At 33.3% G+C, this 15707-nt stretch overlaps 1 pseudogene; it reads left to right on the forward strand.

Moving 5' to 3' along the window:
* Nucleotides 1–8831: 8831 nt before the first annotated feature.
* On the forward strand, nucleotides 8832–9460 carry LOC141500540 (golgin subfamily A member 7 pseudogene; annotated as a pseudogene).
* Nucleotides 9461–15707: the final 6247 nt, after the last annotated feature.

Here is a 15707-nt window from a genome sequence, read left to right on the forward strand (position 1 = left end):
CAGGGAGACATAAACCCAGAACTAATTGGAAATTGAGTAACTTTATTTTAAAGAATGAGTGGATCAAACAACAAATTATAGAAAGAATTAATTATTTTATCCTAGATAACAATAATGAAACATTAGACCAGAACCTATGCAATTCACTCAAAGCAACTGTCAGGGGATATATTATATCTTTAAATGCTTACATGAATAAATTAGAGAAAGATGAAATAAATGAAATAAATATGAAACTAAAAAATTAGAGAAAGAACACATTTAAAATTCCTAATTAAATACCAAATTAGAAATTCAAAAAATTAAAGATATTAATAAAATCAAAAGCAAAAAATCTGTTGAATTAATAAATAAAACCAAAAGTTGTTTTATTGACAAAATAAAATTAATAAACCTCTGGTCAATTTGATTAAAAAAAGAAGGAAGGAAACCAATTGCTAGTATCATAAATGAAAAAGGTGAACTCATCACTAATGAGGATGAAATTAAAGGAATAATTTGGAATTATTTTGCCCAACTCTATGCCAATAAATTTGATGATCTAAATGAAATGGATGAATATTTACAAAAATATAAGTTGCCCAGGCTAAATGAAGAGGAAAGTAAATACATAAACAACCCTATCTCAAAAAAAGAAATTCAACAAACTATCATTGAACTCCCTAATTAAATATCTCCAGGTTCTGATGGATTCAAAAGTGAATTCTACCAAACATTTAAGAAACAACTGGTTCCAATTCTATATAAACTCTTTGGAAAAATAGGGGAAGACCAAACTCTGCCTAATTCTTTCTATTAAACCAATATCATGTTGATACCTAAACCAGAAAGAGTTAAAACAGAGAAAAAGAATTAAAGACCTATCTCCCTTCAATGCAAAATTCTCAAATAAAATATTAGCAAAGTGATTCCAAGAAGTTATCAATAGGATAATACATTTTGACAAGTAGAATTTATCCCAGGAATGCAGGATTGATTCAATATTAAGAAAACTGTTAGTATTTTTAATTATAGCAACAACAAACCTACCAGAAATAATATGGATATATCAATAGATGCTGAAAAACTGTTGAAAAAATACAGGCCCCATTCCTACTAAAAACACTAAAAAGTATAGGAAGAAACAGACTATTTCTAAAGAATAATAAGCAGTATCTATCTGAAACCACCAACAAGCATTATATTCAATGGGGAGAGGCTAGAGGCATTCCCAATAAGATCAAGGGTTACACAATGGTGCCCATTATCACCACTACTATTCATTGTCAAATTAGAAATGTCAGCTTCAGCAATTGGAAAAGAAAAAGAAATCAAAGGATTTAGAATTGAGAAGGAAGAAACAAACCTCTCAATCTTTGCAGATGACTTGATGGTATACCTAGAGAATCCCAAGTAATCATCCAAAAACCCACTGAAACAATTAAAAATTTTAGCAAAGTTGCAGGGTATAAAATAAACCCACATAAATTCTCAACTTTTCTATATATGACTAAAAGATAAAGCAGGAAGAGCTAGAAAGAGAAATCCCATTCAAAGTTACCTCAGACATTATAAAATACCTGGGATTCTATTTGCCAAGGCAGACTCAGAAACTTTTTGAAAACAATTACAAAACACTTCTCACACACATTAAAGTAGATTTAAATAACTGGGCAAACATCAACTGCTCATGGATAGGTAGAGCTAATATGATCGCAATGACAATTCTATCAAAACTAAACTACCTATTTAGTGCCATACCAATCAAAATTACAAAAAAACATACTTTAACGAGTGAGAAAAAGTTGTAAGTAAATTCATATGGGGAAATAAAAAGTCAAGAATTTCGAGGGATTCATTAAAAAAAGTACAAAAGAAGGGGGCTTAGCACTACCTCATCTAAAATTATTTTATATAAAGTATCAGTCATCAAAACTGTCTGGTATTGGCTAACAAATAGAGTGTAGGACCAGTGGAATAGACTAGGTCCAGCTATTGGAATAAAAACTCTCTCTTTGATAAGAAACTATTGGGAAAATTGGAAGTTAGTATGGAAGAAACTTAGATTATATCAACACCTCACACCCTCTACCAAGATAAGATCCATATGGATACAAGATTTAGACATAAAAACAATACTATAAGCAAATTAGAAGATCAAGGACTAATTTACCTGCCAGATGTATGGAAAGAGAAGCAGTTCATGACTAAGGAAGAGTTGTAGAACATCACTAAAAACAAACTAGATAATTGTGATTGCATTAAATTAAATAGCTTTTGCACAGACAAAGCCACTCTTACCAAGATCAAAATAAATGTAGTAAACTAGGAAGCAATCTTTACAACTAATATTTCTGACAAAGGTCTCATTTCTAAAATATACAGAGAACTGTCATATTTTTTAAAAAAATGCCATTCCCCAATTGACAAATTTTCAAAGAATATGCAAAAAGCAATTTACAAATGAGGAGAGCAAATCAATCCATAGTCATATGAAAAAATGCTCTGAATCATTATTTATTAGAGAAAAGCAAATTAAAACTTCTCTGAGGTACCACCTCACACCTCTTAGACTGGTCAATATGACCAGAAAGGAATGATCATTGTTGGAAGGGTTGTGGGAAATCTGGGACACTATTACATTTTTGGTGAAGCTGTGAACTCACTCAACCTTTCTGGAGAGAAATTTGGAATTAGGTCCAAATGGCAATGTGTATACCCTTTGAACCAGCAATACCACTACTGGGTCTATACCCTGAAAAGTTGATGAAAAAGGATAAAAATATCACTTGTACAAAAAATATTCATAGCAACCCTGACTGTGATGGGAAACAATTAGAAATCAAGTAAATTTCCTTTAATTGGGGAACGGCTTAGCAAATTGTATATGTGTGTGTGTCATGGAACACTATTGTTCTATTAGAAACCAGAAGGGATGGAATTCAGGGAAGCCTGGAGGGATATGCATGGATTTATGCTGAGTGAAATAAGCAGAACCAGATAAACACTGTACACCCTAACAGCAACAATCCAGCAAAGATCAACCTTGATGGATTCGCTCATTCCATCAGTAGAACAATGAGGGACAATTTGGGGCTCCCTGCTATGGAGAATACCATTTGTATCCAGAAAAACAACTGTGGAGTTTGAACAAAGACCAAGGATTATTACCTTAAATTTAGAAGAAAAGACTGATATTTTATTGTCCAATCTTGCTACCTCTTATACTTTATGTTTCTTCCTTAAGTATATGATTTCTCTCTAATCACATGCAATTTGGATCAGTGTATACCATGGAAACAATGTAAAGACTAACAAATTGCCTTCTGTGGAAGGTGGTGTGAAGGAACCAAGATTAGGGGGAACATTGTAAACCAAAATAAATAAAATCTTTAATTAAAAAAAATTGAAAAGGAAGCTAATTTATACCTGTATGAAAAGCTATATATATATATATATATATATATATATATATATATATATATATATATCTTTTCTCATTTCAATTTCATAAAGATCTGATTCTTTGTTAAACTCTTAAAAATGGTCATTCACTGAAGTCATTTCTATTCATGAAATAGCATTAATAAAGCATTCATTTAGGTTCTAGTCCTGGGCATGAGAAATATATATATATATATATAAAAGACAAATTCACTGATCTCAAGGATAATGCAGTATAACTAGCAGAAGACAGTGTTTGCATGTAAGTGTGTATATACTGTCAATCCACATTGGAATTTCTGGGGATTACACTAGGATATACTTTGAAGGGTGCAGAAAAAAAGTGAACAAAGAAGGGAATTAAGGATGCTAAAGATAAAGAAGACTTCAGTCATGGGAGATAACCAGTGCAAAGGCATGTGGACAAGAGATGAAACATTTTGTAGAATGAACAGTTTTTAAAACAACCTCCCAACACTCCAATTAGAAAAAAATAAAGATGAGACTTACCCATATGCCAAGGAATGAAATGACAATAACAATAGCAAGATGAGTGGCATACAATTTTTGCATCTAAAATGTTTTCTTCTGCATAGGGTTATACTCTGGTCCTTGTATTTTTTTAAGTTGTTTTTAAGGAGGTCTCATAAAAGGCCAATAGGAGGAGATGTGATTTTATTTCCATAGTCTAAAGGGCAGAATTTTTTTAAGAGTCATCACCAGATTCTTTCACCCTTAAATCCCCTGCCACTCTAATAATGTGCTGAGAGTTTGCATTTGGTAATAAACAAGGTTGTACTTTGCAACTAGGCAGAGTGAAGAGGATGTTAATGAGAGCCTTAAGTGTCCAAGTATACCCAGCCACATAAAAATGTAATTGGTTGCCTTGCAGGGGGAATTCACTTCATAAGAAGAATTGAAACCTGAAGCATAATTAAAGAAACCTTATGAGGGCATACTTTTCCCCCTTTTTTCATGAAATAATTTCCACATTGAATAAAACAATTCTTCCTCTTTCCCACCATTCTTTGCCATATTAACATTCTCTCTTTTGTCAAGATTATAAAACGATCATTGTTTGAATTAGCTGCTCTAGAATAAAAGCTTCATTAGTCTTTTTTTAAAGTGAAAGCTTGCTCAGGAAATTATTATTTAGCATAATGGAATCTAGTTATCCATTTTGCATGTCTAGGGAACTGAGAGGAGGGCTTTTGTACCTAGGTAGAATGCAACCAAAACAAATGAGGGTCTAAATTTGTTTAACAAAGACATTTTTGGTAAGTGATAGATGTTCATATATTGTTCTATAAACAATAATTTAGTTACTCACAGATGTTTCTATTAACTGATTCCAGTAAAAATATGTTTATTTCTTACCACTTTGAGGCATCTTTTTGCCTACATTGAAGCAAGAAAATTTTCTATATTCAGTAAAAAAGGAAATTTCATAGATTTTGCTTGAGAAATCCTTTAATATGCTATTAACATGAATAAGAATATTTATGCCTACATATTCCATTATAGCTATATCTCCTCTGCCAAATAATACTATTAGCTCTAAGGATGTCTCTAATTTTTTTTTCAAATTATTGGCATGTATACAACTTTTGACATTCCAACCAGCGTTAATGAAACATAATTAGCCTTCAGCATAATTAACCTTTCAGCCTTCAGTTGGATTACAGGAATAAAATTTGATGGAAATGTCATATAATAAAAATACTGTAACGGATTTGTGATCCAATCATTTCTCCATTTATTGCTTCAATAATATTTACTTTTATTGAGTTGTTGAAGATTGTGTATTTACTGTATGTTATGTAGTAAGCTTATATAAAGTTCACTGCCCCATAAGATTTAAAATTAAGGGCTTTATATAGAGAGACATATTTACACATATACAGAGATCTCTATATTCATATATGTATAGAGATATGTATAGAGAAATGTAGATATAATGTGATATATTGTTTTGGCGCACACACACACACACACACATCTAAGGAAACTGAGATTGTGATACAAAAATATTTGCCCAGAATCACATGGCTAGAAAGTGTCAGAGCAATCAAGAGAACAGCCATCAGCAACAACATTGTGAGATGAACAAACTTGATGGAAGCAGCAGGAGATCAGAGAGATAACACAACTGTATTAGACTTACTATGGACTGTGTTATCCCAATCAAAAAACACACTACACAAAAAACCAACTATTCAGAATCTTATGAAGACTATAAAATTATCTTTTTTGTATCTCTTTCTATAAATCCTAATTCCTTATATCAAAAAGTAACTAATCTATCAGCATGTTTATGAAAATACGAATGTACTATGCTAACCTGACTGTTTGCCACCAAGGGTTGGGAAGAGAGGGTGGCAGGAAATTTTGTAACTTAGAAATATACATGTGCATATAGATGAAAATAAAGAATTATTTGGAATATTTCTAGAACATATTTTGTTATGAATATTTTCTGTAACCTTAGCTTGTTAATTTAAAAAAAAAATGGACTTCTAGCCAAGATGGTGGGAAGAAGACAGGCATTGTGCTCAGGTCTCCTGGTTTACCTTCAGAAATAAAATGAAAGAAACCTTTTAACAGAAATGTGATCTATAAAACCCAGAAAGAGAAACTAGGAATATACCAATGAGGTCTGTTTCAGGGGACCTGGAGTGAACTCGGGACAGAGAGCAGAGTGCCACCCCAGGGATGCTAAAATGAAAATGCCAAGGAATATTGTGGCCAAATTCCAGAGCTATCAGATAAAAGAGAAATTCCTGCAAGCAGCCAGAGAGAAATAATTTAGACACCATTGAGCTATAGTAAGGATTGCACAGGACCTGGCTACATCAACATTAAGGGATGATCAAAGGGACTGGAATGTGATATTCCAAAGAGCAAGTGAGCTTGGAGTGCAACCAAGAATCCACTATTTGACAAGACTAAGCCTTTCCTTCCAGGGGAAAAGATGGACATAAAATAAGAAACTTCCAACTTTTCCTGATGAGAAGACCAGAGCCAAATAGAAAATTTGTACATTAAACACAAGACTCGAGACACAAGAAAAGGTTAAAAAAAATGGGGGTAAAGGAAAAAATAACTGTAATCCAATAAGATGAAACCGGTTATATCCCCACCTAGGAGAAAGTTTCTCATAACTCTCTAGAATTGTAACTCTATTAGAGAGAATATATTTAGCCAGAAGTGATGTACATTAATGATTTATCCATGCTGCTGATAGAATGATTTAAAAATAATATTTCCTTAAAAAGGGGGACAGTAAAGAGATGGAGGGATGGAGAAGACTAAATGGGGTAAACCACATTACATAAAGAGGTACAAAGGATCTTACAATAGAGGGGAAAAAAGGAGGAGGTGAAAACCTCATGAATCTTACTCTCATCAGATTAGGCCTAAATTTAACATACACACACTCAGTTAAGTTGAGAAACTTTTCTTATCTTTCAAGAATTAAAGGGGGAAAGGGGAAGTGGGGGAAGAGAAAATAACTGAAGGAAGAAGGGACAAAGGGAAAGGGGAAAGAATGGGGAGAGGGGTTGGATGCAATGGGGCAAATATACTGAAGGTGGGGATATGCAGAAAAATACTGGGAAATATGGATAAAGTGGGAAAAGGGGAAACATATAAACAGAGGGAAGATAGCAGGGAAGGCAATAAAGAGTTAGAAATTATAACTTTGAATGTGAATGTATGAACTCTACCATAAAATGTAAATAAATAGCAGAAAATTAAAACCAGAATCCTATAATTTGCTGTTCACAAGAAACTCATTTGAAGCAAACAGATAAATACAGAATAAAAAGTAAAAATTTGGGGCAAAATATATTTTGCTTCAGCTGAAGTGCAAAAAGCAGGGATAGCAATCCTTATTTCAGACAAAGCAGCTGCAAAAACAGATCTCATTAAAAGAGATAAGGAAGGAAACTATATTCTCCTTAACAGTATCATAGAAAATGAAGCAATTTCAATACAAAATATGTATGTACCAGGTGTTAGAACATGCCAGTTTTTTAGAGGAGAAATTGAATGAATTACAGGAAGACATAGACAGAAACACTCTACTGGTGGGAGACCTAAACCTCCTGCTCTCAGATTTAGATAAATCTAGCCCTAAAATAAATAAGAAGGAAGTCAGTGAGGTAGATAGAATGTTAGGAAACCTAGACATGATAGACCTTTGGAGAAAGTTTTTTCTACAGTACATAGCACTTACACAAAAATTGACCATGTACTAGGGCATAACAACTTAATAATCAATTGCAGAAAGGCAGAACAAGTGAATACATCCTTCTCACATCATAATGCAATAAATATCACATGCAATAATGGGCCAGAGAGAGACCTAAAATTAATTGGAAACTAAATAACCTCATTTTAAAGAATGAGTGGATCAAACAACAAATTATGGAAAAATTAATGATTTCATGCTAGATAATGGCAATAATGAGACAACATAACAAAACTTATGGAATATAGCCAAAGCACTTGTTAGGGGATGTATTATAACTTTAAGCCCTTACATGAATAAATTGGAGAAAGAGGAAATGAATGAACTAAACATGCGACTAAAAAGATAAAGAACAAATTAAAAACCTCCAATCTAGAAATTCTAAAAATTAAAGGAGAAATTAATAAAATCAAAAGCAAGAAAATTATTGAAAATAAATAAAACCAAGAATTACTTTTATGAAAAAACAGTAAAATTGATAAACCTCTGGTTAATTTAATTAAAAAAAGAAGGTAGAAAACCAAATGACCAATATCATAAATGAAGAATGTGAACTCACCACCAATAAAGAGGAAATTAAAGTAACAATGAGGAATTATTTTGCCCAACTGTATTCTAAGAAATTTAATAATCTAAGAGAACAGGATGAATATTTACAAAAATATAAGTTGTCCAGGTTAAATGAAGAGGAAATTCAATACCTAAATAACCTTATCTCAGAAAAAGAAATTCAACAAGCCATCATAGAACTTCCTAAGAAAAGACTCAAAGGCAAGACAGATTCAAAAGTGAATTCTATCAAACATTTAAGGAACAATTGGTTCCAATTCTATATTATCTCTTTGGAAAATAGGAAAGAATGGAACTCTGCCCAACTCTTTCTATGACACCAATATGGTGCTGATACCAATACCAGGAAGAGTCAAAATGGAGAAAGAAAACTACAGATCTGTCGGTGTCGCCCTGGGCCGGGAGAGGGGCGGCGAGGGTGGGCCGGGCCGGCCCGGGGTGGTCGGGGCGCCGGCGCGGGGCGGGGGCGGAGGGGCGGGCAGCATGGGGCTGTCCCCGGAGCCGGGAGCCTGAGGGGAACCGTGGCGTCGTGTCCCCGCAGCGCAGCGCGGCCCGGCCCGGCCCGGCCCGGCCCGGCCGGCCCGCCATGAGGACGCAGCAGGCGCCCGTGTCCGGCAAGGTCTTCATCCAGCGGGACTACAGCTGCGGCACCCGGTGCCAGTTCCAGACCAAGTTCCCCGCCGAGTTGGAGAACCGGATTGATCGGCAGCAGTTTGAAGAAACAGTTCGTACTCTAAATAATCTTTATGCAGAAGCAGAAAAGCTTGGGGGCCAATCTTACCTTGAAGGCCCTCTAGCTTGTTTGACAGCATATACTATCTTTTTGTGCATGGAAACACATTGTGAGAAGGTTCTGAAGAAAATCACCAAGTATATTCAGGAACAGAATGAGAAGATTTATGCTCCACAGGGCCTTCTTCTGACAGACCCAATTGAGACAGGACTTCGTGTTATTGAAATTACCATTTAGGAAGACAGAGGCATGAGCAGTGGAAGATAAAACCATGGAGTCTAAGAGTCCATCTCAGAATGGGACTCTCTTCTGTCCACCGGCCAACTGCAGAGTTGTCCCCTACCTCCTCTCCAAGCATCATTCCTTTGTATCTGCTGCCAGAGCCACGGTGTTATTCTACTCCAAGGACTAACTTTCTAAATTCCACTCCTGGGGTGACATCTAGTCGCTCAGCATCCACTTTGTGTCTTTAAACTGTGTAGGACTCTGTAATCTTTGAAGTAATTTCTGAGAAAATATAATGAAGAATTTCACTTTTTTAATTCAAAACAATTTAATAAGATGATGAGCTGTGTATATCAGCCCAATCCAAAATCCATTTCTTATCTACCACAAGGACTATTGATTCTGCTCAGTATTTATGCTGTCATCTCTACCAGGTGGTTTTTTGATTTCAGCAAGTCATGTCCAGGTTTGGTTTCATTTCCCCTGAATTGAAGAATGATTTTTCTTCCAGGCATATTTTTTGCTGAGGGTTAAGCTATGCCTGTGACCTGCTGATACATCTCCCAGACCTCAAAGAACTCACAGGATTACCAGAAGATCTGTTTCTACTGTTGGTTTCTCATATTGAAGTCATTGGAAAGATAATGTATAATGCTATTTGTTTTTAATGTAGCACTTATTACTAAGTGAACCAGTATTTCATATGATTTCCAGTTACCTTGATTCCCCTTGGAGAATTTTATATCATTACTGCATTGCCATGAATGTTGGTAGGATGTAGTATGTGTTGCTTGTTTTATTAAAACTATGTAAGCGCAATAAAGTGAATGCTAAACCATCAAAAAAGAAAGAAAATTACAGATCTATATCTCTAATGAATATAGATGAAAAATCTTAAATAAAATTGTATCAAAGTTATCAATAGGACAATACACTATGACCAAGCAGGATTTATCCTAGGAATGCAGAGTTGGTTTAATATTAGGAAAACTGTAAGTATAATTAACTATATGAATAACAAATCTATCAGGAATCAAATGATTATCTCAATAGATGCTGAAAAAGCCTTTGACCAGATACAACACCCATTCCTACTAAAAACACTAGAGAACATAGGAATAAGTGGATTGTTCCTTAGAATGATTAGCAGTATCTAACTGAAACCACTAACAAATACTATATGCATTGGGGATAAGCTAGAGACATTCCCAACAAGATCAGGGTTGTAACAATGATGCCTGCTACCATCACTACTATTCAATATTGTGTTATAAATATTTGCTTCAGCAATAAGAGAAGAAAAAGAAATTGAAGTATTCAGAATTGGGAAGGAAAAAAATAAAACTCTCACTCTTTGCAGATGATATTATGGTATACATAGAGAATCCTAAAAAAGTCTAAAAAACTACTAGAAACAATTAGAAACTTTAGCAAATTCACAGGATGTAAAAAACCCTTATAAATCCTCAGCATTTCTATATATATTAATAGCAAGCTACAACAGAAAGAGCTAGAAAGTGAAATCTTATTCAAAGCACCTCAGATAACATAAAATACCTGGGAGTCTACCTGCCAAGGTAGACTCAAAAACTTTTTGAAAACCATTACAAAACACTTCTCACACAAATAAAATCAGATTTAAATAACTGGGCAAATGTCAACTAATCATGAATAAGTCGACTAATATAAAAAAAATGACAATTCCAATCAATATTCCAAAGAAATTATTTTAATGAGTTACAAAAATTGTAAGTAAACTCATATGGAGAAATAAAATTTCAAGAATTTCTAGGGATATAATAAAAAAAGCGCAAAAGAAGGGAGCTTAGCCCTACCAGATCTAAAATTATATTATAAAGTATCAGTCATCAAAACTGTCTGATATTGACTAAGAAATAAATTGGTGGATCAGTGGAATAGACTAGGTGCAATAGCAGGAAATTGTTATAGTAATCTGCTTTTTGATAAACCCAAAGAGTCTAACTTTTGGGATAAAAACTCTCTTTTCAATATAAACTGTTGGGAAAATTGGAAGTTAGTGTGGCAGAAACTTGGAGTAGACCAATACCTCACATCTTATACAAAGATAAGATCAAAATGGATATAGGATTTAGATATAAAAGGAAACATAAGCAAACTAAAAGATTGAGGAATAGTTTAACTGTCAGATCTATGCAAAGGGGAGGACTTTATGACCAAGGAGGAGGTGGAGATCATCATTAAAAAGAAACTAGATTATTTTGATTACATTAAATTAAAAAGCTCTTGCATAGACAAAACCACTGTAACCAGTATGCAAATAAATGTAGTAATTTGGTAAACAATTTTTACAACTAGCATTTCTGACAATGGACTCATTTCTAAAATATGTAGGGATCTGAGTCAAATTTATAAGAAATAAAAAAAAAAAACAAGCCATTCCCCAGTGGACAAATGGTCAAAGGATTTGCAGAGGCAATATACAGATGAGGAAATAAAGGTGATTCATAGTCATATGAAAAGTGGCTCTAAATCATTACTAATTAGAGAAATGCAAATTAAAGCTTCTCTGACTGGCCAATATGACCAGGAAGGAAAATGGTAAATGTTGGAAGTGATGTAGGAAATTTCGGACACTGATACATTGTTGATGGAGCTGTGAACTCATACTTTCTAGAGAGCAATTTGGAATTATGACCAAAGGGTAATAAAAGTGCACATTCACTTTGATCCAGCAATACCACTACTAGTTTTAAGTTGCAAAGTGATTATGTAAAAGGATAAAAATAACTTGTACAAAAATATTCATAGAAACTCTGTTTGTGGTGGTAAAGATTTGGAAATTGTGTGAATGCTCATCAATTGGGGAATTGTTAAACAAATTGTAGTTTATGTTCATTGTGGAACACTATTGTTTTGTTTGAAGCCAGGAGGGATGGGATTTCAGAAAAATCTGAAGGTATTTGCATGAATTGATGCTGAGAGATGAATAGAACCAGAAGAGCATTGTACACTGTAACAGCAACATGGGGTTGATGATCAGTTTTAATGGACTTGCTCTTTCCATCAGTGCAACAATCAGGGACAATTTTGTGATATCTACAATGGAGAATACCATCTGTATCCAGAGAATTAATTGTGGCATTTGAACAAAGACCAAGGACTATTGACTTTAATTTAAAAAGAAAAGTTTTCTTATTATGTAATTTTCTTCTCTCATATTTTTTTTCCCTTGAGGATATGATTTCTCTCTCACCACATTCAATTTAGATCAATGTATAGCACTGAAACAATGTATAGACCTACAGACTGCCTTCTGGTAAGGCTGGGGGGAGCAAAGTGAGATTAGGGGAAAAATTGTAAAATTCAAAAATAAATAAATAAATAAATTGGGAAAAAACACAAAGAAAAACCCCCAATAATTTAGAGGGGATAATGGACCAAAGATTGTTACATCAGCATAACAGAATTTTAATAATGTATACAGAAGGGTAATTAAATTTCTATTGATTTAGGGAAACTTATAGAATATCATTGGTAAATTCTGACTGCAGAAAATTAATGCACCTTTTTTTTTTTTTCATTCTAGCTGCTGTTGAATATGAATGCAGCAGCATGACTATTGGTCAGAACTGATACATAGCTTTGCAGCTATCATTCTCCTTCCATTTGCCCCTGTGTGAAATGAGCTGATGATCAAAATCTTCACCAGAATACTGTATATTGAATGTGTATTCAGTTATGAATTGATCAAGAAGATGTTAAAGATAGCTTCCAACTCTAAGATTCTGTGATAGTTTGAAACACTTGATTGCTCTTCAGTAATTGTTATAATTAATACAATTTTAATGCTTTCTAAAATTTTTTCTTTGTATGGATTTAGAAAATTTCTATATCTGCTATCATTAACACTATTATTATTATTATAACATTGATTATAGCACACCTTTTTTGTAATAATTGCAAATAAAAATCATTATAATTGTACTTTCTTCCATGCATATAATTTTAAATAATAATGATTATGTTTAAAGAGTAAGGTAAAGGACAGGATTAACTTTGATGTAACAATAGATGCAAACTCTTATCTGTGGTATTTTCATATATATAAGTTTCTCTCCAGAAATAAAATGTGAGGGGATATAAAGGATAGAATATCCCCCCCAAAGCTTTAAAGAGATTTCATGACTCAAAAGATAAGTTCCTGTTTCTCATGATGTCATATCTTTGTAGTATCATAGATTATGAAGAAATTTTATAAAATGTAAAAAATTTCAGAAACATATGCATTACTGCATGAAACAAACACTTTAATTTCAGGCTGACATTATCATAGTGAATGCTTTAGATGAGAGCAGGTGATAGAGATCTTGGTTTTACATGACTATTAAAACAGAAAATTAAAATATTGTAATATTTTAATATCCATTGAAGAACTGTGCTAATGTATCTAAAGCTGATATAGATTTAGGCTCCTATTTAACCTTTCATACCAGCTTATAAACCCCAACATTAAAAGATGAAGAAACTAAGGTTTTTTTACATATATAATTTGTTTATCATCACAACAGGTAAATAAATTAGTATAATGTGAGTTCAGATGGCTCAAAATAATCTTTCAAATTTATCACACCTATAATAGGATCATATGATCAATGTAGAGCTAAAAGAATTGAGAGATTAAAGGATCATAGATATAGATCTGGAAGAGGTCCCAGAGGTCATTTAGTGCAATCCTCTCTTTTTCCAAATCATGAAAATAAGGACTTGAAAAATTAAATGGCCTGCCCTAGAGGTCTCATATAAATAGTATTTGTCAGAGGCAGAACTGGGACCCAGTTTTTCAAATGACACATTATTTGTAAAGAACTTAGCACTGTTTCTTGAACACAATGGGTATGCTATAAAAAAACAAAACAAAACAAAACAAAATGTGTTGCCTACCTATTTGCTTCCTTTTCATTCTAGAGCCACTAATTTTGCTCTCATATTTTTATACATAATTGTTTGATTTTACCATTGATCAAACTAAGCTTTAAAAATGTAAATGACTTGCTCTTAGTCCTATGGTAGCAAATATCAGAGTCAAAACTCATTTTTTATTACAAATCTAGAACTTTTAGCACTACACACTATAGACAGTATTAATATATGACATCAGAAGATGAAGCCCTTCAGGAAAGGAAGTTCAATTTCCAAACTATTTGGTGGTAAAAATGAAAGCAATTCTACAAAGATAAAAAATGCAAGAGAACCTAGAGTATAAGATTTGTGATGATGAAGGATATGGAATTTTTACTTTATTTTTGTCTTTTGCATGGTACTGGGGTTGTGACTTGGCCAAGGCCACAAAGCTAAGCAAGTAGTAAATGTCTGAGGTCAGATTTGAACTCAGGTACTCCTGACTCCAGGGTTAGTGCTCTATCCATTGTACCACCTAACTGCCCCAGGAGATGGAATTTTTAAACATTTATATCTTGTGATTCAATTAACCTTAATGCTTGGGAATGGGTGAATTTAATTCATATGATAATTCTATATATTACTGTGAGCAATAATCCCTTAGAAGAAGTGCAGTAGCCCTCATACTCCATAAATAGATTCCTAAAAAAATGACCAAATAGCATCTGTTTGAATCCAAGGCAAACTCTTCTCCATCACAATAATAGAAGTTTAAGCTCCTTCCACTGATGCTAAAGAGAACAGATGATCAGTTCTATGAAGAGCTACAAAATCTAGAAATAATACCAAAAATTCCACATACATTATAGGGGGTTGGAAAATTAAAGTAGGAAATTAAAAGATATTTGAACTGACAAGTTTAGCCTTTGCACATAAAATGAATAAAGACAGATATTTAGAGAATTTTATCAAGATAACTTTCTGTGATAACAAAAACTATTTTTCATCAGCCCAAAATGTGACTGTACAGGTGGATATCAATAGATGGTCAAAGTTGATTATATACTTGCAGTTGTAGTGAAGAAGCTATTTAGTCAGTTAAAATAAGAACTACTGTACCTCAGATCATGAGATTCTCATTATAAAATTTACTCTTAAATTATGAATATTGAGGGAGATGAATAGATTCAAGGATTTAGATCTGCTGGATAGTTTGGATCTGGTGGATACAGTGCCTGAAAAACTATAGATAGAAGTTTGTAAAGTTCTATAGGAGCCAACAACGGAAAAGATTTCAAAATAAAAGAAGATCAAGAAAATGACTGTCTTACAAGACTTTACAAATAGCTGAGAAAAGAAGGAAAGTGAAATGAAAAGGATAAATGGAAAAATATAACCAACTAAATGCAGAATTCTAGAGAATAACAAGGGGAGAATGAAGATTTTCTTAAATGAAAGATTCAAATTGAAGAAAACAATACATTGGGAAAGAGAAATCATTTCATGAAAATTAGAAAGATCTAGTGAATGTTTCATGCAGAAATGATCAAGATGAAAGTCAAAACTGGTAAGACCTTAATATAAAGAGTAGAGGTTAAGAAATTGCAGGATTATTAAGAAAAA

The sequence above is a fragment of the Macrotis lagotis genome, chromosome X, assembly GCF_037893015.1.
Source record: "Macrotis lagotis isolate mMagLag1 chromosome X, bilby.v1.9.chrom.fasta, whole genome shotgun sequence".
Taxonomy (NCBI): Eukaryota; Metazoa; Chordata; class Mammalia; order Peramelemorphia; family Peramelidae; genus Macrotis; species Macrotis lagotis.